The sequence below is a fragment of the Rana temporaria genome, chromosome 2 (genome assembly GCF_905171775.1).
Source record: "Rana temporaria chromosome 2, aRanTem1.1, whole genome shotgun sequence".
NCBI lineage: Eukaryota > Metazoa > Chordata > Amphibia > Anura > Ranidae > Rana > Rana temporaria.
The window spans coordinates 258,275,275-258,302,270 of record NC_053490.1 but is presented as its reverse complement, the minus strand read 5'-3'; the positions used below and the strand labels follow the sequence as shown (position 1 = coordinate 258,302,270).

General features: G+C 48.1%; 1 protein-coding gene and 1 long non-coding RNA gene across 7 annotated transcripts in view; one reads left to right on the top strand and one right to left on the bottom strand.

Moving 5' to 3' along the window:
* TEX14 (testis expressed 14, intercellular bridge forming factor) overlaps positions 1-26,996 on the top strand; it is a 639,745-nt gene that overhangs the window by 27,951 nt on the left and 584,798 nt on the right. The window lies entirely within an intron of this gene.
* Positions 23,695-25,002, bottom strand: LOC120926683. Of its 2 annotated transcripts, XR_005746981.1 has the most exons (3): positions 24,644-25,002; positions 24,402-24,558; positions 23,695-24,054 (listed from the first exon to the last, which is right to left on the bottom strand). It is a non-coding gene; the product is annotated as an uncharacterized LOC120926683 (long non-coding RNA). The 2 variants fall into 2 exon arrangements; XR_005746980.1 differs by having other exon boundaries at positions 24,402-25,002.

Genomic DNA, 26,996 nt, shown 5'->3' with positions numbered 1-26,996 from the left:
TTATTTACAGACATCAGCTGTTCCTATCACCAGTGCGTGATGGAATGACGCTGGGCTAGTGTATGTAACAACGGACATTGCAGCGGTCATGGAATTGAGTTCTTATTTTTTCTCCTTCTTCTTGGGGCATAGCTATTGATACTATTGATGTCCTATATACATAATTTAATACATTTAGAAGAAAATTTTCATTATTAAAAAGGAAAATAGTGGCACAAGGACAGAGAGAGCAGTGGGTATTGACATTCAACAGTGAACACACATATATTTTATATATATATAGCAGTTTCCATTCAGTGATTGAGAATGGAGTTTGATCAATATATATAATATAATATAATTTTAGTCCTGATACCGAATTGGGATCAGGACAAGAAGTTGGAACCGAGGAATAAATCATATAGGTTTAGAAAGAAGGGAAGTTCTAATTATTATAATTATCAAAGGAGAATGCACTTCTTTGGCATTTTTGTATTTTTACAGTTTTGCATGTTAGTGAACCAAGCTCTGAAGTATAGTAGTATGAAAATATATATATTGGTGAACAATATGAATACAGTGAATTATAGAAAGAAAGTAAATGAATGGGAATTAACTGTGGAATGATTAGGACTAAATTAATCAATATAATATGTCATGACCAAACCACATGAGAGCAACCCTAGGGGTTCAAGAAAATTTGTAGATTTAATTCAGTGTTTAAGCCGACAGAGACTAGGGACTTGAGACGGTATACCCACCATTTCTCTTTTGGTTGAAGTATACGGTCAAAATCCCCTCGCCTATTTGGCAACTTGAGGGCGTAAATTCCCTTTACTGTCATCCCCTTGGAGCTTCTGTTGTGATGTTCAGCAAAGTGTTTAGCAAGGTGTTTTTCAGGATTTTTTAATTTCTCATTCATTTCTCTTAGATGTTCACCGATGCGTACTTTAAGAGGGCGTTTGGTTTTACCGACGTATATTTTGGCACATTGGCAGGTGATCAAATAAATCACGTTACAGCTTTCATTTGAATAGCTGTAGTGATTTGCGCCGCGTATAGACACTCCCCCTTGCTCGGGATTGGACAGTTCACCCGAGCAAGGGGGAGTGTCTATGCGCGGCAGGAAACACTACAGCTATTCAAATGAAAGCTGTAATGTTTCCCGCCCGTATTAACCAAGCGGCGGCGGGATGCGGCGTAGCGGCGTCGGCAGGGGGGGGGGAGTATCGGATCTGGCATCGGGGGTATTTGCGGGAGTACAAGTACTCCCGCAAATACTCGGAATCGGTCCCGATATCGTTACTAGTATCGGTATCGGGACAACCCTAGGTAATATAATGGGTATCGCTTGCATTAGATATAAAATCTGTGGGAGTAATGTCATCTTAAATGCATCACACCTCCCGAACCACGTAAGGGTAAGAGTTTGCCAAAGTTGGAGATGTGGTCGTATTTTAGCTAGTAGTGGATGAAAATTAATTGAATATAGTGACCCTGTATCCGGTGTGAATTTAACTCCCAGATATTTAAAAAAAGACTGGACACATTTAAACTGATAAAGGTCTTGTAGCTTTTTAATACACTCTTTAGTGAGAAGGTTACTTATCGCCTCACTTTTAAGATAATTTATAGAAAAATTAGAAAGATCTTTATACTGGGCAAAGCATTGAAATAGACGCGGTAGCGAGACCTCCGGATCAGTGAGGAAAAATAAAAGATCGTCTGCAAACGTTGCGATTTTATGCTCCCTACTTGTATTCCACTGATCAAGGGGTCTAATCTAACTTTTCACAGAAAAGGTTCGAGGGTTCACACGAAGATTAATGGGGAAAGGGGGCAACCCTGTTGAGTCTCATTGGACAAAGTAAAGTACTCTGATCGGGCCTCGTTCACCAACACAGCGGCTGTAGGGCCATTGTATAATGCCTGAATCTAAGTCTGCATTTGTAGCCCCAGACCTATATGTCTAAGAGTGGATTGTAAGAACTGCCAGTCTACCCGATCGAAGGCCTTTTCGGCATCTGTTGGTAAAAGCAAAAAAGGTTGGGCTTCCGATTGGGCAGAGTGGATCAGATCTATTGCCCTTATGGTATTGTCCCTGGCCCCTCTCTGAGGTGATACAACCTGCCTGATCTGTGTAGACAAGATGGGGAATATATGGCAATAGCCTATTCGCTAAAATTTTAGAAAATAGTTTTAAAGGGGTTGTAAAGGTAAACATTTTTCTCTTCCGTTCATAGACGGACACAGCCTTCATTGACATTAGGGTTATGCTTCTTCCTACCAGGAGATTTAGGCAGAATTTAACAGCACTTAATGTGTTAAAACCTTTCCTTCGTGCCGCTCCTCCCAGGGGGCGTGGCTCCCCCAGGCATAACCCACACCCTGCTCTAGGAGCCTCAGTCTTTTTCTGCCTAACGACAGGAGAGTCAGGCCCTCTCTGGAGTCCTGGACTCTGGAGTTATTTTCTTGCGATTTTTCTCGCTTTTATTGTTTTTGTTCCTGCATTTTTTTGAATCCTGTGATTCTTCTATCAACAGCCGACTGGGTGACAGGCTGGGTCCTCGACCCTTGTAGTCCCCCCAGGTTCGGCCTTCGAGCGTGTGCCGGACCTTCGCTTAGCTTTGGGACGTCCACGACAGGCCCCGTTGCTCCAGGGGCGGCCGGGGAACTTCGGTTCTAGGGCACACATATGACCGGTCTCTATGGCCTTGTCACAGTGTGTCTGGCCGACAGCCATGCCGTTCACGGACGTTGGTTCTGTCTGGGATACCTCCAGCCGGGTAGTCGCAGGACGGGTAAGTAGTGACCTCTTACTCAGGTAAGTGATCTGGCTGGAATGTTTCCCTTGGGAGGTCGACTGAGGGTTTTTTCCCTGCTTTCCTCTCTCCCTTATTCCTCTCCCTCCTTCCCTTTTTGGGTGACGGCTGTGAGGGTTTTTTTTTTTCTGGGGCTCATGTCACTGGGCCCGGGTGTAGCAGGGGCTGTGTGTGTGTCACTGCAGGGGGCTGTGGTGTTCACTTCTGGGCCTTAGCAGTGTGCTGTGAGGTGTTTTCTGTGTGACAGTTGCTGACAAAAAAAAAAAAAAAGTCACTGTCTTTTTAAATCTGCGTCATTGGCGGCCATTTTGCCGGAGCCTAGCCTTATATAGCCCGGCGGCCATTTTCTTGTAGTCCTATGCTGTTTTTTCAGCATTCGGCGGCCATCTTCATATTTTCGTCTGCCTCATGTGGCGGCTGTTGGCGCTGCAATCACCTCGGATGTGTCTCAGAAAGCAGACACAGCGCTGCACGGCTCTCAGCACACCCTGTCCTTCTCGGACCACGCTGCAACGGGTGGGGTGGTGAGTACCAGAGGCCCCCATGTTCTCCTTTAGCTGCAGGGAGGTGACCAGTGGGGATTTTTTTGTCCTGCCTTGCAGGGGGGGTGTCTCAGCGCTGGCACTATGGAACCTGAGCCAGGTCTCCCTCTCCACTAGGCCTGAGTTAACCCTTAGCGTCCCTTCCCCTGCCACATCTGTTATGTTGGCTGTCCTGGTTTTTCTTGCCAGGTTTGAAGCAGCTAGTGCCCGGATGGGGGGTAAAAAAGCCTGCTTCTAGGGATGTCTCTGACATGGAATCTGGTTCTGGTTTGTCAGAGGCTGTGGACTTGACCCACATGGATAGTGAGGATGTCTGCTGCAGTGTCAGCATAGGTTGTTGGAGCTCTTGTTTTTTTCTGTGGTGCGTGAGACTCTAAATATTGAGGATGTGGCGGAGACACAACCGTGTCAGTACCTTTTTGATCCGCAGACCGCCACACACTGCTGAAGGGTTCCTTGTGTTCCTTACTTGGTCAATATGTTATACAAGGAATGGGATGCACCGCAAAAAGTTTGTCAAAAAACTTTGCAACCCGTTACCCCCTTGAGGGGGTAAAAAAGGGTCTCTCCTCCGCCAGTGGACCCCCTTTGTCCAGACTGTGCAGGGCCACCACGTTGCCTGTGGAAGGGGCTCCTGCATTTCAGGATTCCGCTGATAGGAGAGTGGAGGCCGTGGCCCGCTCCCTATTCACGGTGGTGGGTTGGGCGGTGAGGCCGGCTCTGACCGGGGCCCTGGTCAGGCCCCGAATGAAAGGGCGAAGCTCCTGCTGCAGGAGCTGGATGAAGGGGACGCTTCCGAGTCCTCTTGGGACCTGGCTGAACGATAGTTCAGGGTTGGAATTTTCTCTGCGAGGCGGCCATGGATACGTTCCGGGGCTTCCGTCTCTGCAGGGTTCTGCGCCACCTTGGGTGGCTGAAGAGCTGGTCTGCGGACTAGTCCTCTAAGGAGGCCTTGGTGATGGCCTTTAAGGGTGAACGGTCCTTTTGGGACTTCCCTGGGTGGCATCATTGTGGATGCCACGGGTGGTAAGCACATGCTGTTCCCACATTCTGGGAAGGGCTTGGGACCTTGCCCTGCGCAAGGACCCTCCTTGACTACCTCCGAGCGTTTTTTTTTTTTCCGCCCGCCCTGTGCAGTGGGGGTAGGTCTACATGGTGCTTAAACCCCCGCCGCTGGGTAGCAGCGCACCTGATACCGCATGCCTAACAAGTCTGCGGACGTACCTGCTTCCGCCTGTAGGTCTGCTCCTGCCCGTCTCTGGGGTGGGTGACTGGCTTCGCACATTCATGGCTCGGTGGAGGTCTCTCCTCTCCGACCGTTGGGGTTGCGAAGTGGTTTCCTTGGGGTACAAGATTGAGTTTCTCTCTTGTCTGCCAAACAGGTTTTTTTCCTCTGGCCTCCTCCGGTTCGCCGGTTGGCTCTGTCAGGGGCTGTCCAGGATCTTCTGGTCAGGGGAGTGATTGTGTCGGTTCCCTCGTTGGAACGGTCTCAGGGGTTTTACTCCATTCTGTTTGTGTCCCCACGGAGGATGGGGCCCGGTCAATCCTGGGCCTCAAGTCCCTTGTTTGTTTTGTCAAGGTGCAAACTTTCAGGTGGTGTCGGTTCGCTTGGTAATAGCGGCACTCCATCAGGGGGATTTTTTTCTGGCATCCTTGGATGTCATAAACGCGTACCTACTTGTTCGCGCATCCTCAAAGCACCTGAGTTTCTGTGCTTTGCGGTCGGGGGGGACCATTTTAATTGGTGTCCTTCCCATTCGGCGGGTTTTCGCCAAGGTGCTCGTCCCGATACTGGCCCGGCTGTGACAGCGGGGGTTTTGTTATCATGGGATGTCTGGCCGACATTCTCCTTCGAGCTTCTTCGAGCTCTGCATTGGTGGAGCCGTGTCTATCACGTGTTACCTGGGACTAGTACTGGATTCCGCCGGGGCGGGAGTGTTTTTCTCCTAACGGAAAAACTTCAGACTCTGCTATCTGCTGTGCAGCAGTTGCCGACCCAGAAACGGTCATCTCTGCGATTCTGCAGGAAGGTTCTGGGTCCGTTGGTGGCCTCGTTCGAGGCGGTTTCGTATGTCCAATTCCACGCCAGGGTACTACGGAGGGAATTGCTGTCACAATGGGAATAGCTTCCGACATCTCTTGATTACCAGATTCAATTGAGTCATCTGATCAGGTCTCCCCTGGTGTGGTGGCTGGCGTTTCCGGTGCTTCGGGCCGAAAAGTAGTTTTTTCTGCTGGACAGTGGTCACGGATCGATGCCAGCCTCTCTGGTTGGGGAGGGGCGCTTGGGGCACCCAATCAGCCCAGGGGCACTGGACTCAGGTGGAGTCCTGCCTACTGATCAACGTTCTGGAGCTCCGAGCGATCAAGCTTTGCCTTGCCAGGTGGTCCCTGGATCTACAGGGCCGACAGGTCAGGATCCTGTCCGATGACGCCACGGCCTTGGCGTAGGTTGATCATCAGGGAGGCACACGGAGTTCTGTTGCAGCGACGGGGGTCGCGCACATCCTTCGGTGGGCCGAAGGGTCCGTTCCGGCTCTATCGGCCGGGTACATTCCGGGAATACGGAATTGGCTAGCCGACTACCTAAGTCGCACTGCACTGGGCCAAGGAGAGTGGTCTCTCCACCCGCAGGTGTTTCGGGGTCTGTGCCGAAAGTGGGGCACTCCGGACGTGAACCTTCTAGCGTCCCGTCTCTATCGGTAGGTGCCACGGTTCGTGGCCAGGTTTAAGGACCCGTGGACGGACGCGTCAGGCGCGTTGGTGGCTCCTTGGGGTCATTATTGCCTACTTTACACCTTCCCTCCTCGAAAGCTTCTTCCTCGCCTGCTGCGCTGAGTGGAAGCTGTAGGGATTCTATCAGTTCTGATTGCCCCAGTTTGGCCGCGTCGCTTCTGGTACGCGAACCTAATGCGTCTGGTGGCAGATGCCCCCTAGCGTCTTCCCCTGGGAATTGATCTTCTGTTACAGGGTCCGATCTTCCACCCTGTTTCACAGCCACCGGCCTTAGCGGCGCGGCTGTTGAGAGCCAGGGGCTTAAGAGCCAAGGCCTATTGGGCTCGGTGTTCTCTACCGTGCTGCGTGCACGGAGGTCTACCTCACGTAGGTTTTTTTCCTCATACATGGAAGGCCTACATCTCTGTGTGGGGGGAGATGTACTGGCACTCTCGTACATACGTTGTGTACAGGATTCTGCTGTCTTTGCAGCAGGGAGTGGTTCAGGCCCTCGCCTTACGTACGGTTAGGAGCCAAATTTCTGCTCTGGCTGTTTTTACTTGCGGCGACCCTGGCGTTGCACTCCTGGGTGCGTACGTTGGGTCAGGGGGTCTGCCCCTCCGGTGCGCCCTCCTTTACCCCCATGGGACTTGAATTTAGTCCTTTCAGTGCTTCGGGATGCTCCCTTTGAGGACATTCGGGAGGTTTTTTGTTTGTTGTCACTAAAGGTGATTTTATTTCTGGTAGCAATTACCTCGATCAGACGGGTGTCTGTCTGATCTGGCGGCCTTGTCTTGCAAGGCTCCCTACTTGGTCATCCGTATGGATGAGGTGGTGCTGCAGCCTTTTTTTCTCCCCAAGGTCGTTTCGGCTTTTCACATTGTTCTTCCATCCTTATGTCCTCGGCCGAAATGCCAGGAGGAGGCCACTTTGCATCCTCTGGATGTGGTTCGGGCCCTACGAGTGTACTTATGTTGCAGTTGCGTTCCGGAAGTCGGGCTCACTGTTCGTGTCGGTGGCGGCCCTACAAGTGGGCCTGGCAGTCTCGTCGGCCACCGTTCCTAGGTGGTTCCGACGGATTGTGCTTCAGGCCTATGCCCTGAAAGGGCGTGCGCCCCCCTTTCGGGTTATGGCGCATTTGACCAGGGCGATCGGGGCCTCTTGGGCTTTCCGGCATCTTGCCTCTGTTACAGCGGTGTTGGGATGCATCCTGGTCGTCAATCCACGCTGTTTCAAAGTCTTACAAGGTGGATGTGGGTGCATCTTTTGATGCCTTCCTCAGCCGCAGGTGTTACGGGCGGCAGTTTATGGTTGGAGTTTCTCCCTTGAGCAACTCCGGTTTTTGTTTGGGGTGTAACCTGGTTTGCTGTGTTACTTTCCCACCCCTCTAATTTTTTTACACTGCTTGTGGACGTCCCTAATGTCAATGAAGGCTGTGTCCGTCTATGAACGGAAGAGAAAATAGGATTTTTGTACTCACCGTAAAATCCATTTCTCTGAGTTCATAGACGGACACAGCACCCACCCCTCCTTGGTTTGTACTGCTTGTTACGGACTGAGGCTCCTAGAGCAGGGTGTGGGTTATGCCTGGGGGAGCCACGCCCCCTGGGAGGAGCGGCACGAAGGAAAGGTTTTAACACTTTAAGTGCTGTTAAATTCTGCCTAAATCTTCTGGTAGGAAGAAGCATAACCCTAATGTCAATGAAGGCTGTGTCCGTCTATGAACTCGGAGAAATGGATTTTACGGCGAGTACAAAAATCCTATTTTTTCCCTAAATAGCTTCATTTACCTTAGTGCAGTCCTCCACTTACCTCATCCTTCGATTTTGCTTTTAAATGTCCTTATTTCATCTGAGAAATTCTCACTTCCTGCTCTTCTGTCTGTAACTCCACACCGTAATGCAAGGCTTTCTCCCTGGCGTGGAGTGTTGTGCTCGCCCCCTCCCCACTAACACACAGCTCCTTTCTCTATCTGCAACGTAGAGAGCGTCCTGACTCTTCTGCTCGCCCCCTCCCTCCTCAAGGGAGGGGGCGAGCATGACACTCCACACCAGGGAGAAATCCTTGCATTACTGTGTGGAGTTACAGACAGAAGTACAGGAAGTGAGGATTTCTCAGAAGAAATAAGGACATTTAAAAGCAAAATCGAAGGATGAGGTAAGTGAAGGAGGACTGCACTAAGGTAAAGCTATTTAGGGAATTTTTTTTTTTACCTTTACAACCCCTTTATGTCTGCATTTAAGAGAGCTATTTTTTTTTTTTTCTGTTGAAAAGCCTGTGGCGTGCAAAACACAACCCAAAAACTCCACCCGGTGCAGGGAAAAATGTGCACACACATAAAGAGTGACATAAAAAAAAACTGCGACGGGTGCAAACGTCAGTGGTCCTCCGAAAAGGACCCGTCTCTGATCCCCCGGGGCGTTAGGCTCCTGACAGGGAAAAGAGTTACTGTGTTCCATACAGCCGAAGCCATATGGACCAATTTGATCCAAGCAGCCGAAGCCACAAGGACCCAACATCCTCGGAGGGACTGCCGAGACAGAACCCTCCTCGGTGAGGCTCCCCCGAAGGGAGACCCCATGAGAGCCGGTGAACCTAACCAGAAGGCCGAGTCCACCAACTCCCAAGACTTTCAGAGACCGGCCCGAGGACCAGCACCCTACTCGCCACACTAAAAGTGCAAGCACCAAACAGAAAAAGTGACAAAACAAGACAAAACAGGGGAAAAATAATAAAAGAAAGTGGGGAAAAGGAAGATGGGAAAGTGAGGAAAGTGACCAATGTGAAATATATGGCAATAGCCTATTCGCTAACATTTTAGAAAATTGTTTTAAGTCTGCATTTAAGAGAGCTATGGGCCAATAATTCCCGCATTGATTGTGGTCTTTGTCCTGTTTAGGGATGACCATAATATGAGCCCTCAAGGCGTTATCTGTTAACTTACAGTTAGCTGAAATGGAATTGTAGGCACGTAAAAAATAAGGAGAGAGAACATCCTGAAAGGTTTTATAATAAACAAGATTTAAAGGGGTTGTAAAGGTAAAGAAAAAAAATCCTAAATAGCTTAATTTACCTTAGTGCAGTCCTCCTTCACTTACCTCATCCTTCTATTTTGCTTTTAAATGTCCTTATTTCTTCTGAGAAATCTTCACTTCCTGTTCTTCTGACTGTAACTCCACACAGTAATGCAAGGCTTTCTCCCTGGTATGGAGTGTGATGCTCAACCCCTCCCCTGGAATACAGGAGAGTCAGGACACTCTCTACGTTGCAGATAGAGAAAGGAGCTGTGTTAGTGGGCGTCCTGACTCTCCTATATTCCAGGGGAGGGGTCGAGAACGACACTCCACACCAGGGAGAAAGCCTTGCATTACTGTGTGGAGTTAGACAAAAGAACAGGAAGTGAGGATTTCTCAGAAGAAATAAGGACATTTAAAAGCAAAATCGAAGGATGAGGTAAGTGAAGGAGGACTGCACTAAGGTAAAGGAAGCTATTTAGGAAAAAAAAATTGTACCTTTACAACCCATTTAACCCATCTGGGCCCAGGGCCTTCCCTAATTTAGAGAAATCTATCGCTGCGACCAGTTCTTTCTTTGTTATAGGTGTTTCCATTCCCTCAGTTACCTCTAACGGGCGCACATCGCGGCACTGGCTCCCGAGCGACACAACGCATGCCCCCTAGACGGCAGGGAAGCCCAGGACGTCATATGACGCCCGCCCAGGATGGTAGATCCCTCCTGCAGACGTCATATGTCTATAGCTGGGATGGGAAGTGGTTAAGGAAGAATTTGAGACATACCATACCTAGCCAATGCCCCTGGAAGCTGGAAATTACTGAAGTAGACACCACTACCTGAGTGATCGCCACTTGTTTATGGTCCTGATGCATTTTGAACACTTCTGGGGGGCACATTTCCAGGGGTCAGATTATCAGAAAGTGGAAAGTCAGTAGTGTGTGGGAACCCCCCTCCTGCTGCTACCGACGTAAGCTTTATGTCAGTGTCAGTAATAGGGCTAAAGCCCCACATCTGGCACTATGTGAATAAACCCTCCTACCCACCCTACAAATCTTTTTGCTTCTCTTACCTGGTGAATATTTTTCTTTATTGTACACCATGGGACACAGAGCCTTTAGTCTTTACATAGTGGGTTGTATGGTCACAAGAGGTGATTGGACACTGGTACAACCTATGAGAACAAGTTTCCCTCCATATTACCCCTCCCATACAGGAAGTACCTCAGTTTTTTCGCCAGTGTCTAAGAAGATTGTATGCTATGAGAATACGTGCTAAGGAAGCTCTGCCATGGAGGCCCTTTGGGCAAAAGAGCTACACTTCGGGTCCATCCAAGATGCTCATTTTATTACGCCCCATTGGATGGGGCATCCTTTAAGTAGGAACCTATATCCCTGAAGGTTGGCACACAATACCCGCAGTGATGGGTGAAGATTGGTTTGTTAGCTGACCTTCAGCAAAACCTGCGGCGTGGACAAGGTAAGCAGACAAATGTATTACGTTTTAACTTGTAGACTTTTTTTCTTATAAAGTGGGTGTCTTCTCTAATAACGCCACTAGATGGAGTAAAGAGCTGAGTCTCACTCACCTAAATCTCTATACAGTGTCAGGTCTTTTCAGCCAGCACACTCCTCGCTGCAGAACTCTGCCTTCCGACCCAGTCCCTCTTTCCTGCAGGGAAGGGCTGGTTTCCCTTCTCTGCCTTTTAGTATCTGTTCTTATCGAGTTCTGGTCTGGCCTTCTGGCTGGCTGGTGTAAGTGCTATCTCTGTCAGCGTTCCGGTGGGAGGAGCTGGTACTGCCCTGAGAGTAGACGGGGTAAGGCCATGCAAATCCGCCGGGTTAACGGGGGTCTGGAAGGGCTAGTATTGGTGGAGGCTACTAACTGGAGCGGCAGTTCTCCCTAAGAAAACCTTGAAGGGCTCTAGCTTGCAGGGGTGGAGGGCTGCACTGGCTGGTCGGGGGTTTGGATTTGGAATGAAAAGCCTATGGTGCTGGTCTGGGCCGCGGGTCAGGGACCGTTGAAAAGCCTGTGGAGATAGTGCCCCTGGAGTGGCAGTCCAGGGGTGCCATACATTGCACGAGTGTGTGAGGGGCACTCATCTTTTGGCACCATGGTCACGATCTCCACAAACACACTTTTTAACACCTGCCTCTAGGGCCGAGCCTTTTGGCTAGGACCAGAGGAATTTTTGTTCCTGGCCGGAGGGCCGGCCATTGTATTGCACGGTGGCCACTTTCCACTCACCATTCCCACCTTCCTTTTCCCCCACTTTCTTTTTTATTTTACCCCCGTTTGTCACGTTTTGTCTTCTTTTTGTTTGGTGCACTGCACTTTTAGTGTGATGAGTAGGGTGCTGGTCCTCGGGCCTGCTCTGAAAGTCTTGGGAGTGGGTGGACATGGCCTTCTGGCTTAGTTCGCCTGCTCTCATGGGGTCTCCCTTCGGGGGAGCCTCACCGAGGAGGGTTCTGTTTCGGCAGTCCCTCTGAGGATGTTGGGTCCTTGTGGCTTCGGCTGCTTAGGCCATGGTGGGTCCATGTGGCTTCGGCTGCATGGACCACAGTTTACTCTTTTCCCTGCCAGGAGCCCAACGCCCCGGGGTCTCAGAGCTGGGCCTTTTTCGGAGGGCCACTTGACGATGCACCCGTCAGTTTTTTTGTGTTTCACTCTTTATGTGTGTGCACATTTTTGCCTGCACCGGGTGAAGTTTTTGGGTTGTGTTATGCACGCCACAGGCTTTTCAATTGAGCATGTGCCCTCTGGTTTCACTTCAGAACGAAGGAAATCTTCTCGACCCTTTGGCTAAGATCAATTGTTGTACCTGTTCTTATCAGTTGCCAGTAGGTGGTGGTATGCTGGTCGTCCCTAGTACTCTGCGAGGGGGAAAGGGATGGCGGATGGCAGACGCTAAGCCTGCTGGCGTGGAGGTGGAAACCTTCTGATTTGGACAGAGGCATGAGGTCGAAGCTGGAGGGCTGGGCCCCTGGCTTGGATTTGGTGGTGCCTGCCCCAGTCAGTTGTTTGGGAGAGAACCCTTGCTCCTCTTTTCGTCGGGAGTTAGTATTTCCCCGAACGTGATTAGGTGGGAGGGATGGGGGTTGTGGGAGTAGCCTGCTGAGGTGGGCTCTCCCCAATCTCTCCTCCTACCTTCTGGCTGGGAAGGGTGCTGCTGATCCGTGCCGGGGGTCAGGGTCCGTTGAAAAGCCTGTGGAGATAGTGCCCCTGGAGTGGCAGTCCAGGGGTGCCATACATTGCACAAGTGTTTGAAAGGGGCACTTACCGTATGGTACTTTGGTCACGATCTCCACACACACCTTTTTGACACCTGCCTCTAGGGCCGAGCCTTTTGGCTAGGACCTCTCCCACCTTCCTTTTCCCCCATTTTATTTTTTATTTTACCCCTGTAAAAAAAAAGGGCTGGTTTCCCCAGCACAGCTTCAAGTTGTCTTCCCCAAGCTAAAAACTATAAGAGGCAACATTAAGCGTGCTCGCACGGGAGCACGCTTTAGGGGCGGGCAGGACCAGGCGGGTCGCGGACGTGCACATGCCTGTGCGCGTGCAAGTCGTCACAGCGTTTTTTGTGACAGGCAGAAAGGTTTTAAAAAGCCAGGCAGCCCTGCAGCTCTCCCTGGATGGGACACAGCAGCCAAGGACACGTAAGGTCTCTATGTGGATGGTTATCTTGCACCCCCAAGAGAGGACACCCACTTAGCATGAAACGGTGTGATTAGTTGCATACTGTATGTAAAAGGCTTAACTAGCACAGAAGTATATGCAGTTGATAATACCTTGGCTTTGTTGTTTGGTATTATGTCTTCCCAAAGGATAAAAGGCAAAAAAACATTGCCACCTAAGACGAGAGCCTCTACCCGGGCCCGCTTGGTACCCTCATCTCCGGTGATTTATGATGCACCTGTGCAGGATGAGCCATTGACTCCGGCTGGGGTCATAACCTCTCCTGGAGTGTCAGGGTCTGCATTTGTCACTGAGGATTCTTTGGCGGTAGCCCTCAGAAATTTTGAGGGGAGACTTGCTTCTTTAATCGCAAAATCCTCGCAGGGGGCTAATACGCGTAGTAGAATACCCTCAGTTGCTTCAGATCTCCCGTCGGAAGTCTGATGAGGGTGAGGAGGACATACCTCTATCTGATGGTAAAGATGAGGACTCCGAGGCATCAGATATTTTGGAAGAATATTTTTCTGCCTCCCGGACTGAACAATTGCAGGTGCAATATTATACTGAGATGGTAGGCTCTGCATTTAAGTTTCCTCCCTCTGAGCTAACTGACTCACCTGTGCCCGCGTTGGGGTCTTTAAAGTCCCGGAAGGTTACTTGTTCCTTTCCGGTTCATCCATTTTTGGAGGAACTGGTTTACGTAGACTGGATGCATCCAGACAATTGCTTCTCTCCTCCTAGGAGATTTGAGATCCTTTACCCAATGGAGGAAAAGTTTGCCAAAAAATGGAGCTTGCCTTCAGTGGATGCAGCAATCTCTTGCGTTAATAAGAGTTTAACCTGTCCGGTAGATAATGCCCATGGATTTAAGGAACCTTCTGTGAAGAAATTGGAATTTCTATTAAAATCTTCCTTTCTCCTGGCAGGCGCAGTAACCCAACCTGCGGTGGCGGCAGTGGGTATGTGTCAAGTCCTAAGGGATTAATTAAGGAAGGGTTAAAAGACCTACCCTCGGAGCAAGCCAAATTATGAGAGAATATGCCCAGGGCTTTATGTTTCGCAGTAGACGCCATTAGGGATTCTATACAGCAATCTTTGCGCCTTATACTCCAGCTAGTGCACATGCGTAGAATCCTTTGGCTGAAGCACTTGGGTCAGCAGAAGCCCCTTGTAAAAAACTTTTGACCAGTTTCCCCTTTCATGGGGAACAGCTTTGTGGGGAGGATTTAGAGAAATATGTCAAGATATCAAGCGGCAAGACTACTATGTCCTTGTTTTAAGCTCTCCCCAGCTCCTGGGCCATCGTCTAGGGAAGTGGCGACGGCGTTCGCAGACAGCCACAAAGCCTAAAGATCAGGGAAAGGCCCAGAAGTTCAGGAAGCAGTGGGGTCAACAATCTATTAAGCAGAACCCAAAAGCTTCATCATGAAGGGGCTCCCCCGCTCGGCCGAGTGGTGGGCGGCTTCTGCAGTTTTCAGGAACTTGGCAGACAGAGCTCCAGGACAGATGGGTAGTCTCTGCTGTATCCCTAGGGTACAAACTGGAGTTTCGAGAGATCCCATCCCATCGGTTCCGAAGTTCTGGGGTCTCCAAAGATCCAATAAAGAGGGATTCTTTTTTCCGCTGTTTGGATCATTTGCTGTCTCAGGGGGTAATCAAAGAGGTTCCCCTAAGGGAGCAAGGTGCAGGGTTTTATTCAAACCTTTTTGTAGTTCCAAAACCAAATGGAGATGTCGGACCCATTCTGGACCTGAAAGATCTAAACAGTATCTGATCATTTGCCATTTCCGAATGGAAACCATTCGGTCCGTGGTCGCCACCCTACAAGGCGGAGAATTTGTGGCGTCCATAGACATCAAGGACACCTATTTACATGTGCCTATTTATCCTGCTCACAAAAAATTCCTAAGGTTCGCGGTGAAGCATCGCCATTTTCAATTTGTGGCTCTACCTTTTGGTTTGGCAACTGCACCCCGGGTGTTTACAAAGATCCTGGCCCCTGTGTTGGCGAACCTGAGAGCACAAGGGGTAACGGTATCAGCCTATCTAGACGATCTACTTGTAATAGATCAGTCAAAGGCGGGGCTAGAACACGCCATACTCAATACGGTGAGATACTTGGAGAGGTTAGGATGGGTAATAAACCAACAGAAATCCTCTCTACTAGCTCAAAGAGCAGAGTATCTAGGCATGATCATAGATGAAGCCCTAGGCAGGATATTCCTGCCAGAACCAAAGGTCAAGTCCCTAAGGAATTTAATCCACAGGGTCAGGACAGAGAGGAGACCATATATTTGCCTGTGCATGAGACTATTAGGAAAGATGGTGGCCTCCTTCGAGGCAGTCCCTTACGCCCAGTTTCATTCTAGGCATCTACAGAGTGGCATTCTAGCTGCCTGGGACAGGAAGAGCCAAACTTTGGATTCCCCATGCACCTGTCGCCACAGGTGCGCCAAAGACTCAGTTGGCGGTTGAAAAGCGAAAATTTGCGAAAAAGACGGTCCTTCCTTCCAGTGGTTTGGAAAGTGGTATCCACGGATGCCAGCCTGTTAGGCTGGGGAGACGTGTTAGAGGAGGCCTCAGCCCAGGGTACCTGGGCCAAAACAGAAGAGAACCTGCCCATCAACATATTAGATATTCGGGCAGTATATTTAGCTCTCAAAACCTGGACACACAGGTTACAGGATTACCCTGTTCGGATACAATCCAACAATGCTACTGTTGTAGCCTACATCAATCATCAAGGAGGCACCCGGAGCCGGCATGCCCAGAAAGAGGTGAATCGAATATTAGTTTGGGCAGAAAAACATGTACCTTGTCTGTCTGCGATTTTCATTTCAGGGGTAGAGAACTGGCAAGCGGACTATCTAAGTTGCCAGCGATTAATGCCACTCCATCCGGAGGTCTTTCAGGCAATATGCCAGTAATGGGGGACCCGGATATAGACCTGCTAGCCTCCAGACTCAACAAAAAGTTGGACAGCTTTGTTTCCAGGACAAGAGATCCGCAGGCCTACGGAACGGATGCGTTGACAATTCCGTGGGATCAGTTCTCACTGATCTATGCATTCCCTCCGATCCCTCTCTTACAGAGATTGCTGTGCAGGATCAAGGAGAGAATACCAGTGCTCCTAGTGGCCCCGAATTGGCACAGGAGACCCTGGTACGCCAAAATCATAAAGATGGCAGTAGGAATACCTTGGGTACTTCCGCTCCGGCAGGACTTGCTGTCACAAGGTTCATCCTTCCTTACAGAAGCTAAGTTTGACTGTCTGGCTACTGAGACCTACATCTTGAAGAAACGAGGAGTCTTGTGTCCAGCACTTTCTACACTCGTTAGTGCAAGAAAGCCAGCCTCTAGGCTAATCTACTATAGAGCCTGGAAAGCATTTATTTCTTGGTCTGAATCCAAGAAATGGAATAATTTAAAATACGACATAAGTAGAATTCTCGCCTTTTGCCAAGTCAGAGTGGATATGAAATTAGTCCTGAGTACTATGAAGGGTCAAATCGGCTCTATCAGTCTTTTTTCAGAAACCATTGGCATCTCATTCCCTAGTTCGGGTGTTTATTCAAGGAGTAGTGAGGATAAATCCACCAGTCAAATCACCCTTGTGCCCTTGGGATTTGAACCTAGTATTGTCAGCTCTGCAAGAGCACCCTTTTGAACATATTCATCAGATTCCTTTGATTCTCTTGAGCAAGAAAGTGGCCTTTTTGATTGCTATGTCTTCCGCCAGAAGGGTATCGGAGTTGGCAGCTCTTTCTTCTAAAGAACCTTATTTAATTTGTCACAAAGACAAAATTGTTCTACGCCCTCATCCTACCTTTCTGCCAAAGGTGGTATCAGCGTTTCATTTAAATCAAAACATTGTGCTGCCTTCCTTTTTTCCTGAACCGCAGACAGCGGAGGAAGAATTGCTGCACTCTTTGGATGTAGTAAGGGCAGTTAAAGTTTATCTGCAGGCTACAGCTCAGATACGTAAAACGGATGTTCTGTTCATTATACCAGATGGCCCCAAAAAGGGCCAACCGATATCGAAATCCACCATTGTCAGGTGGATTCGTCAAGTGATTAGTCAAGCTTATGATTTAAAGAAGGTAATTCTTCCATTTCCTGTTAAGGCGCACTCGACCAGAGCGATCAGTTCCTCTTGGGCAGTGCATCACCAGGCTTCAATGGCTCAGATCTGTAAAGCTGCTACTTGGTCTTCAGTCCATACGTTTACAAAATTCTATCAAATAGATGTGAGAGGACATGAGGATTCTGCCTTCAGGCATAGTGTGCTGCAGACAGCGGTCTAGGGCTTCTTGTCCGTTGGCGGCCTGATGGATCTGTGTCTCCCACCCTTCATATGGAGCATTGCTCTGGGACGTCCCACTATGTAAAGCAGGGGTCTCAAACTCAAATTACCTGAGGGACACAAGACAAGTTTTCATATGCCATGGGGGGCCGCATGCAAACTTTCAAACTTCAAAAACAGTACTGGTGTCAGCGAACACATTATTAACCCCCAGCACTGGTGTCAGCGAGCGCATTATTACCACCAGCACTGGTGTAAGTCAGGGGTTGACAAATTTGCTTGGAATCTAGGAGCCAGCTAAAAAAGTTAGGAGCCAGAAAACGCACACCGTCCCGACGAGCTTGCGCGCAGAAGCGAACACATACGCGAGCAGCGCCCGCATATGTAAACTGTGTTCAAACCACACATGTGAGGTATCGCCACGATTGGTAGAGCGAGAGCAATAATTCTAGCACTAGACCACCTCTGTAACTTAAAACCTGCAACCTGTAGATTTTTTTAAACGTCGCCTATGAAGATTTTAAAGGGTAAATTTAGGGCCATTTATAACTGGTCCGCGGGCCGGTACTTTGAGACCACTGATGTAAAGACTAAAGGCTAAATGGTGTACGATAAAGAGAGAAGGATTTTTGAATAACAGCTTACCTGTAAAGTCCTTTTCTTTAAATACACCACGGGACACAAAGGTCCCCCCCTTCTATGGGATACGTACTGCTTTGCTACAAAAACTGAGGTACTTCCTGTATGGGAGGGGTTATATGGAGGGAAACTTGTTCTCATAGGTTGTGCCAGTGTCCAATCACCTCTGATGACCATACAGCTCACTATGTAAAGACTAAAGGCTCTGTGTTCCGTGGAGTACTCAAAGAATAGGATTTTACAGGTAAGCTGTTATTCAAAAATCGTTATTTTACCCTTTCGTCTTCCAGGACAGCCCTGTAGATGTAGCTCCTCCCTCCGGGACAGGAAACACAATCACCCCCAATTATAAAAGGCGGTCCTCCAGACCTTCTCCTCAGTTTTTTGTGTTTCCTGCCGGACGGGAGGAGATACAATCAGGGAACGTATCTTTTTTCTTTTGTGTGTGAGAGAACCTACCTCAGACCTTCAGCACTCCTCTGGCCCTAGGGGTAGAGAGCGTAGCTGGAGTCTCCCCCGCCGTGAGCTCGGCGAGAGTCGGACCCCGTTGACGGCGGGACCCATCCCCTGGAACGATCCGGATGGCATGGCTGCGAGGTGAGAGACGCCATCGAATCGGCGCGCCACTTCCGGTGTTTCGATAGGGGGCGGGTTCCATGCGTTCCAAAGAGAGGAAGGTGTATTCTCGGCGGAAGCGCGTCATCAGGGGGCGCCCGGAAGTATCGTTCCTACTTCAAAAAAGGGCGCGGAGGAGACTCGATGGATCCCGGCGCTAGTTTTTGTTCAGTGAGACTGAAACGAATAACACAAGACCATGGATGCAGCAGCGGCTATTTCCGATCCTGGTCCAACAGGCACCGGTACCTCTCAGGTAAGGCCTGGTGATGGCACATGGCTTACTCTGTTAGGTAGGGGATTGTTACCCCAGATACCCCCCCTAGGTGGTGAGCCTGTTTGGTGGAGGGTTTTGCACCTTCTAGGAACCTTTTCACAGTGGTGAATGTAGGTCTAGCTGGTTGTAATGTGGTCAAACTGTGTTATTTATTTTAACAGGTCAAGGCCCATGATAAGAACCAGCCTCCTAGGAAGAAATGTGCAGTGTGTGGGACAAAGCTAAGTTCTAACTGGAATAAGCCTTTATGTCCTGACTGTGTTAATAGCTTGGTTAAGGAAAGTTCGATAACCACTTGTAACCAAATGTTATCATCTTTTAAGGATGAAATGGCATCCACATTTCAGTCGTTTAAGGGACTGATAGACAGGATGCAGGGTCCAGCCCCGTCCCTAACTAGGGCCTCTAGTGCTCCTTCCTTACAAATTCAGGAAGAAGAGGAGGAGGTTAGAGACAGAACTCCCAGATCAGTTGTTTCCTCTCAGGCAGGTTCAGCATCTGAATCAGAGGGAGAGGAGGATTCCTCCAGGGCGGCCAGATACAAATTATCATTAGATGATGTGGGGGATCTTCTAAATGCTATCTATGATACTTTAGATATCCGAGAGGAACAGGTTCAACTCTCAAGGCATGACCTTATGTATCAGGGGAATGCGACTAGAACCAAGGTTTTTCCGGTTCATAAGTCTTTGATTGATATGATTCTGCGAGAGTGGGAACAACCTGAAAGAAGACCCTTTTTTTTCAGGCAGCCTCAAACGGAGGTTTCCATTTGAATCAGATGTGTCTCATCCTTGGAACAAAGTTCCTAGACTGGATGCCCCTTTAGCCAAGGTCTCCAGGAGGACAGATTTGGCATTTGATGACCTAGGTTCCCTTAGGGACCCAATGGACAAAAGGGGAGACCTACTATTGAAAAGAGCTTGGGACGCCTCTGCGATCAGTTTAAAACCAGCTCTAGCAGCTACTTGTGTAGCAAGGAACTTAGAGTGTTGGCTCACCCAGTTACAGGCACACATCTTGGCCGGTACCTCTAGACAGGAGCTTTTAAAATCTTTTCCACTCTTGTTCAAGGCAGTGGGTTTTTTAGCTGACGCATCAGAGGAGTCAGTAAAGTTGGCTGCCAGGTCAGCAGCCCTTGTCAATGCAGCCAGAAGATCAGTATGGCTGAAAACCTGGACGGGAGATGCCGCCTCAAAATTAAAATTGTGTGGTCTTCCGTTTTCAGGAGACCATCTTTTTGGACCCGGCCTCCAAGAGGCTTTGGAACGTACTCAGAACAGGAAGAAAGCCTTTCCTGAGAAAAAGAAAAAGGCTGAGGGAAAGAGTTTTTTTCGTGGCTTCAGGGGTTCAAACTTTTGGCAAAACCAGAAGAAGGAAGGCCAACCCAAGAAGCACTGGGCAGGCCACAAGGGGCGTGGTAGAGGAGGAATCCTGTTTAATCCTCCTCAACCCCCCCAAAACCGCAATGACTCCTGTGTCCTCGTGGGAGGAAGGTTGGGGCAGTTCCTCCCACAATGGACCAAGGCAACTTCAAGCCCGTTCATTCTAGATCTAATAAAGAACGGTTACAAGCTGGAGTTTGCATCTCTGCCTCACTGGAATTTCAGGGTGACTCATCCACCCAGGGAAAAAGCAAAAGCAGAAGCTCTCACGCTGTCCCTAGGAGAATTAGTGGATCAGAGGGTCCTAATTCCGGTACCCCTGGAGGAGCAGGGACAGGGAGTGTATTCCCATGTTTTCATAGTAAGGAAGCCATCAGGGAAGTTCAGGATGATCCTGAACCTTCGGCCCCTGAACAAATTTGTAAAATACAAAAGGTTCAGAATGGAGTCGATCTTTACAGTATCAAGATGTCTGTTCCCGGGGTGTTACATGGCGACCCTGGATCTCAGGGATGCTTACTTGCACATCCCTATACATCCAGATTACCAAAAATTTCTCAGGGTAGCAGTAAGTGTAACCCTAGGGATTCAACACTTCCAGTTCCAAGCCCTGCCCTTTGGTCTATCCTCGTCACCAAGAATTTTTACCAAGGTTCTAGCAGAAGCTCTTGCCCCTCTCAGGGACCAAGCGATCACAGTAATCCCATATCTGGACGATCTACTGTTTGTGGCAAGATCGGCTCAACAGTTAGAAAGGGATTTACTGGTTGCGCAGGAGTATCTCTCCTCACTCGGGTGGATAATCAACCGGGACAAATCCCAGTTGGTGCCATGCCAGGAGGTGGTATACCTAGGGTACAGGATATCTTCGGTAAAGAGAAAAAATTTTCTCCCCGAGGAAAAGGTTACCAAAGTAAGTCAGGCTGTTGCCCAGCTTCAGTCCAATCAGTGGATTTCAATCAGAGAGGTAATGAGAGTCCTGGGATTCATGACATCCTGTTTCCCTGCAGTTCCTTGGGCAAGACATCATCAACGCCCATTACAGGAACTTATGCTCCGTCTCTGGAGTGGCCTAAGTCAGGATTTAGAGTCTCTGATTCCAATCTCAGCCAAGGTAAAGAGGAAGTTGTGGTGGTGGCGAGGACATCACAATCTGAGCAAGGGTCTAGACTGGTCCTTCCCGGTAGAAGTAATAGTGACAACGGACGCAAGTGCCTGGGGCTGGGGAGCCCACCTAGAGGAAGCAGTAGCCCAGGGAGCATGGTCTCCAGCGGAGGCAAGTCGTTCTTCCAACCAAAGAGAGCTGTTGGCAATCCTAAGGACAATAGAGTCATTTCAGGAAAGGTTGGTAGGACATCACCTGCAAGTTCGCTTGGACAACGCAGCGGCTGTCGCGTACCTGAACAAGCAGGGAGGGACAAGAAGTCCGGCCTTGCAAGAAATATCCAACAAAATCCTCTCCTGGGCGGAGACCAACTTGTTTTCACTGACAGCAGTCCACCTAAAGGGTACTCAAAACTCTCTGGCAGATTACTTAAGTCGCCAGCCAGTGAAGCAGGACAAATGGTCCCTAAACAAAGAGGTATTCGCTCAGATAACACAGAGGTGGGGTCTTCCGGAAATAGATCTTTTTGCCTCAGAAAAGAACAGGAAGGTAACCCAGTTCTTCTCAATACATCCCAGAGACCAGGCCTTAAGGATAGACGCATTTACCAGTCCTTGGAGGTTCAACATCTGCTACGCCTTCCCCCCAGTAAGGATGATAGCAGCAGTGCTCCAGAAATTTCGGTTGGAGGCGACAGACTTGATTTTGATCGCGCCCTGCTGGCCAAAGAGGCCCTGGTTCGCAATCCTGAAGTAACTATGCATTCTTCCTCCATTTCCCCTTCCAATCCGGAAGGATCTGATCTCGCAAGGTCCAATCCTACACCCGCAGATAGATAGACTGAGTCTAACTGCGTGGTATCTGAGGAACAGTTATTGAGAGCAGAGGGTTTCTCAGAGAAGGTAATAAACACCCTACTGCAGTGCAGAAAGCCAGTTACGAGAGCAATCTATGCCAAATTCTGGAAGAGATTTTGTTCCTGGATGAAAGAACAGAAGTTAGATCATCCAGGTATTCCAGCTATTCTGGATTTTTTACAGGCTGGGGTAGATCTGGGTCTCTCCCCTAGCACCCTAAAAGTACAGGTAGCAGCCCTGAGTGTCTTCTTGCAGTGTTCCCTTCAGCAGAATTCATACGTTAAGAGTTTTTTCAAGGCCTTATCAAGATCAAGGCCAGTAAGGGTTTCGACCTGTCCTTCTTGGGATCTTTCGTTGGTGCTCAGAGCACTTTCAGGCAAACCTTTTGAACCTCTGGAGGAATCCATCCTTAAATGGGTTACACTTAAAACAGTCCTCTTGGTGGCAGTGACCTCAGCCAGACGGGTGAGCGAGCTACAGGCTCTGTCAATTTTGGAGCCTTTTTTGTTAATTTTTGATGATAGGATTATTTTGAAAACAGACCCCAGTTTTCTTCCTAAGGTTGTGTCCAAGTTCCATAGGACACAGGACATTGTCCTTCCTTCTTTTTGTTCCACCTCAGACTCAGAGGGAGCACCCCAAAACTTATTAGATGTTAGGAGGTGCCTTTTAGTTTACTTAGAAGCTTCCAAAGAGTTTAGGAAGAGCGATTCCCTTTTTGTTAATTTTTCAGGTAGTAAGAAGGGACATAAAGCGTCCAAATCCTCCATTGCCAGATGGATCAGGATGGCAATAGGAACGGCTTATGAGTTAGAGGGCCTACAAGCCCCATTTGTTAAAGCACACTCGACTAGAGCAGTTTCGAGTTCATGGGCTGAGAGGGCCGGAGCCTCACCAGAAGAGATTTGCAAGGCGGCAACGTGGTCAAGTTATACTACTTTCGCCAAGCATTATCGCCTGGACTTGATGTCTGAGAAAGATCAGGCATTTGGTAGGAGGGTCCTCCAAGCAGTAACCCCACCCTGATAAGTAAGTTTCTTGTCAATCATCTACAGGGCTGTCCTGGAAGACGAAAGGGTAAAACCGGAGTTAGGCTTACCGGTAACTCTGTTTTCAGGAGTCTTCCAGGACAGCCTGGCTTCCCACCCGGTGTTTATATTTCTAAACTGGAAATGGAAGTTTGTACTAACGATGTGTTGGTAGATTATGTTTTTCAGAGCCCTTCAGGAATTCTTGGATGAACTGAGGAGAAGGCCTGGAGGACCGCCTTTTATAATTGGGGGTGATTGTGTTTCCTGTCCCGGAGGGAGGAGCTACATCTACAGGGCTGTCCTGGAAGACTCCTGAAAACAGAGTTACCGGTAAGCCTAACTCCGTTTTTTTTGTCCTGGAGAATCACTGATGCCGTTCCTAGGTGCAGGGTGTGACGGTATTAGAATGATATCCCCGTCAAAGATTCCCTTCTTCCATAAGAACATCACCCAATATTCCATGAGGAGGAATATTCCTGAGATCGCCCATTAAGCCACACATGAGTCAGAGCTCACTGCTGGAACAAGACAGACTTTAATGGTTTCTTCTCAGCTTTATATACAGTACCAGGCATTAAAGCAACCATGAGATCTCCACCCCCCCTAATCACACACTAAGGCTAATTACTACAACATTCTAGACAGGTCAAAATGGAAAAAATGACCTAGGGGCAAGTCATGAACTTTGAGGGCACTGTAAACTGGTAAAGATAGTAGTCACCACAAACAGGGGGAAATTTTTGCTAAAAAAATATATTTATTACACAAGGTATTATTAAACACTTTAAGAAAATCTCCATATGATTGAATTTGCACAAAAACAAAATTACACAGCGTTACAGTATTCAGTGAGAACCATCAGGAATTGGTAATTAAACATAATTACATAAAAAAGAATTTCAACTGGTTATTGAGATATACTGTTGATAAAGACAAACAAAGAACCTCCAACCACTTATAGATTATATAAGTTCCTGAGGAAGGACCGAAGACTGCATAGACTGAAGGTCTAAACGATGACAAAGGAATCGCTGTGGCCTGACATGTTTCGCGCTGAGATATGGCGCTTCTTCAAAGGACTTTTTGTTATAAATGTGCTACAATAATGGAGAAAAAACATGAGTATATAAATACCTTTCACATGCATATATTATATAGTGAACCAAGATAAAAATAGAAATAGAGTAGCTGTGGATGCTGGCAGGCAGGCTAAATGCATGCAGGAAAAAAGACAGGGGAGGGAAAGCCCAAGGGTAAAAACCCGTGGGGGAGGGGGGGGGAAATTGGAGAAAGATGAACTCTCAGGCCCAGAAAACACCAAGCCGCAGAGTGTCCCTAATCCTACATAGCGGGGACAAGGTAACATGGTAATAGAGGTCATACAGGGTATGGTAAAGGTAAAGATAATAATATAGTAGATATAGTACTGACCAAACTGGCTTACCTAGAGGAGCATCAGTTGAGATTAGGGGTAACAGTAACCCGGAGTCTGAACTGGTGAGGGGTTAATGGTTAAAAGAATAAACTTGTACTGGCATCCAGTGAAAAAGTTCCATCTGCACCATAGTAGTATATAGCCAATGCAGATTGCAGCTAAAAATCTATGGATAAATATATAGCAATAAGATGCTAAGTTCTAAAATGACATGCATAACCATTTAAATAAAATAGCAAAACGAGGCTTACCCAGTGAAGGTAGATAGAGCTAATCAGGCTGTAACCATGGTGAGTTGAAATTAACACAGGAGTGTAAGCTGATCATATAGCAATACAGTGAATTTAAACACAATATTCACAATGGATGCACCCCAGATAGGTAACAAGGGGCCAAGTATAGACAAGCCCTGTCAGGTCTCTGAAATAGACAAATAGAGGGCTTAGAATGGCACTGCCATAAGGAGTCAACCAGATTGAACTAGCTTGTAAAGGAGGTAGAAAAACATACCTGATAGTAGAACTGCAGGCATATAAATAGTGTCCGTATGCCTCCCGGGAGGCTACAGATGTATGTGCTAGGGCTAAGGGCCCTTAAATAGCTCCCTGTCCCGCCCGGATCGACATACACTGCCGGGTGATGTCATCAGAGCTGGCCGCATAGTTACCAATGCGTGCGCCCCACAGGTGGAACGAGCGTACTGCATTGGATATAGTAATCACAGGGATGGCGCGGGATCGCCACCCTGTGGTCACTAAAGATATAGCAGTAAGAAAACTGGCTATATCTTATGCGGCCACGCTATGTAGGATAAAGAAGGGGCAGTAAAACGAGCCGCAGGTTGGTGAATAGTGGGCCCTCCCCAGAGATGTTATAAAACTTCAACCCAATAAAAGCCCGCAAGCACAGCGAGACACCAGCAAGCACAGCAATTGATTATAGAAAAAAGAAGATATTTAAACAAAATAATGACAATTATTAATGATTAGTTCACATAGCAAATAAATAGCAAAGACCTCTTTAAAATAGAGCAGCAGATTGAACTATAGAAATTATTTCCAAAGGTAAGTATTGATACAAAGGAAATAACAAAGACATGTGAACTACTTAGTTAGTACTCCCCCTAATTTATACATATTGATATATAGCGAGAACTAAAAGACAGGGCTGCTGATGGGAATATAAGCATTAAGTGTAGATTTGGGGAAAACACCTGACTATGCAAATTGCATTTCGAGAAGCATAGGGCCAGATTGTAAAGTCGAGTATATGCAGCATAAGAGCTTACAGAAAGGATTTATAGGATTGAGATTCATTGAGGCCTGGGGGCTGAAGAGCCCCAAGTCGCTCAATCCACAGGGCTTCCTTCTGAAGTACCTGTTTATCCCAGTTGCCTCCCCGATTGTCCTTAGGGATAACAGCTAGAACTATAAAGGAGGCTACCGAAGTATCGAACCTATGATAAAGGTCGAGGTGGCGACTAACAGATGTCACCATTTTCCCTTCCGAAGAAAAATAAATGTGGTCCCTAATCCTGCATTTCAGATTCCTAATGGTCTTGCCTACGTAGAACGCTTGGCATTTGCAAATCATAAGGTATATAACGCCTTGCGTGTTGCAATCCGCGTAAAAATTGGGAATAAATTGTTCACCATTAGGTAAAATGAACATGTTTCCTTCTTTAACCCAAGGGCAGAAGGCACATTTCCCACAACGAACAATCCCATTAGGGGGCCTATGTTTTTTTTTTTTAAATCAAAGATGTTTATTTAGAAAAGACAGAACAAAAAAACAAAACAGAAAGGAAAATCACAGCGAATACACAGCTCATTAACACATCACCGGAACATTCCACCAGTGCAAATAACAGTTCACACCTGAAGCACCGCAGACTCCCAAATAACAGAAGACCTCAGTGCGAGGCCACTATTTAAGAGGCACTAGCCCCACTGGAATACACACGTCCCCCAAATCGTATACAAACAATAAAACCAATGAATCAAACCCCCCATTCTCCGACTACCCCCCATGGCTGACCACCCCCCTCATCTACCTAAGCAGCCTTTCCATGACCAGATCCACCGGGGATAAGCCAGGTGAATCCAACCACGGGGCCCACACTTGTTCAAATTTTCTCGAGCAGCCCCTGTGTTGATAGACATACCTCTCCAATCTTATGGTGTCACCCATTTGAGCAATCCATTCCTTCAACGTTGGAGGATCAACTGCCTTCCAATGCCGAAGGATTAGCCTACGGGCCTGAAACAGAGCTCTCAATATGGCTTGCCTGCTATTGTCGTCCAGTGACGCATCATCTATAATGCCAAGAAGACATTGTTTCGGATCAACAGGAATGCTAGTCAGATAAACTCTGTTAAGGAGAGTCACAACCCCTGACCAAAATAAATGAAGCTTGGGGCACCGCCACAGTAAATGGATCAAGTCGCCATGATCCCTTGCGCACCTGGTGCAATTGGAGTCTGGCCTCACCCCCATCTTAAATAGTCTGACGGGTGTGTAATGCACTCTGAGCACAATGTACAATTGAGATAATTGCTGAGCCACATTCAGGAAGCACAACTGCACTGCCTCAAGTGCCTCCTC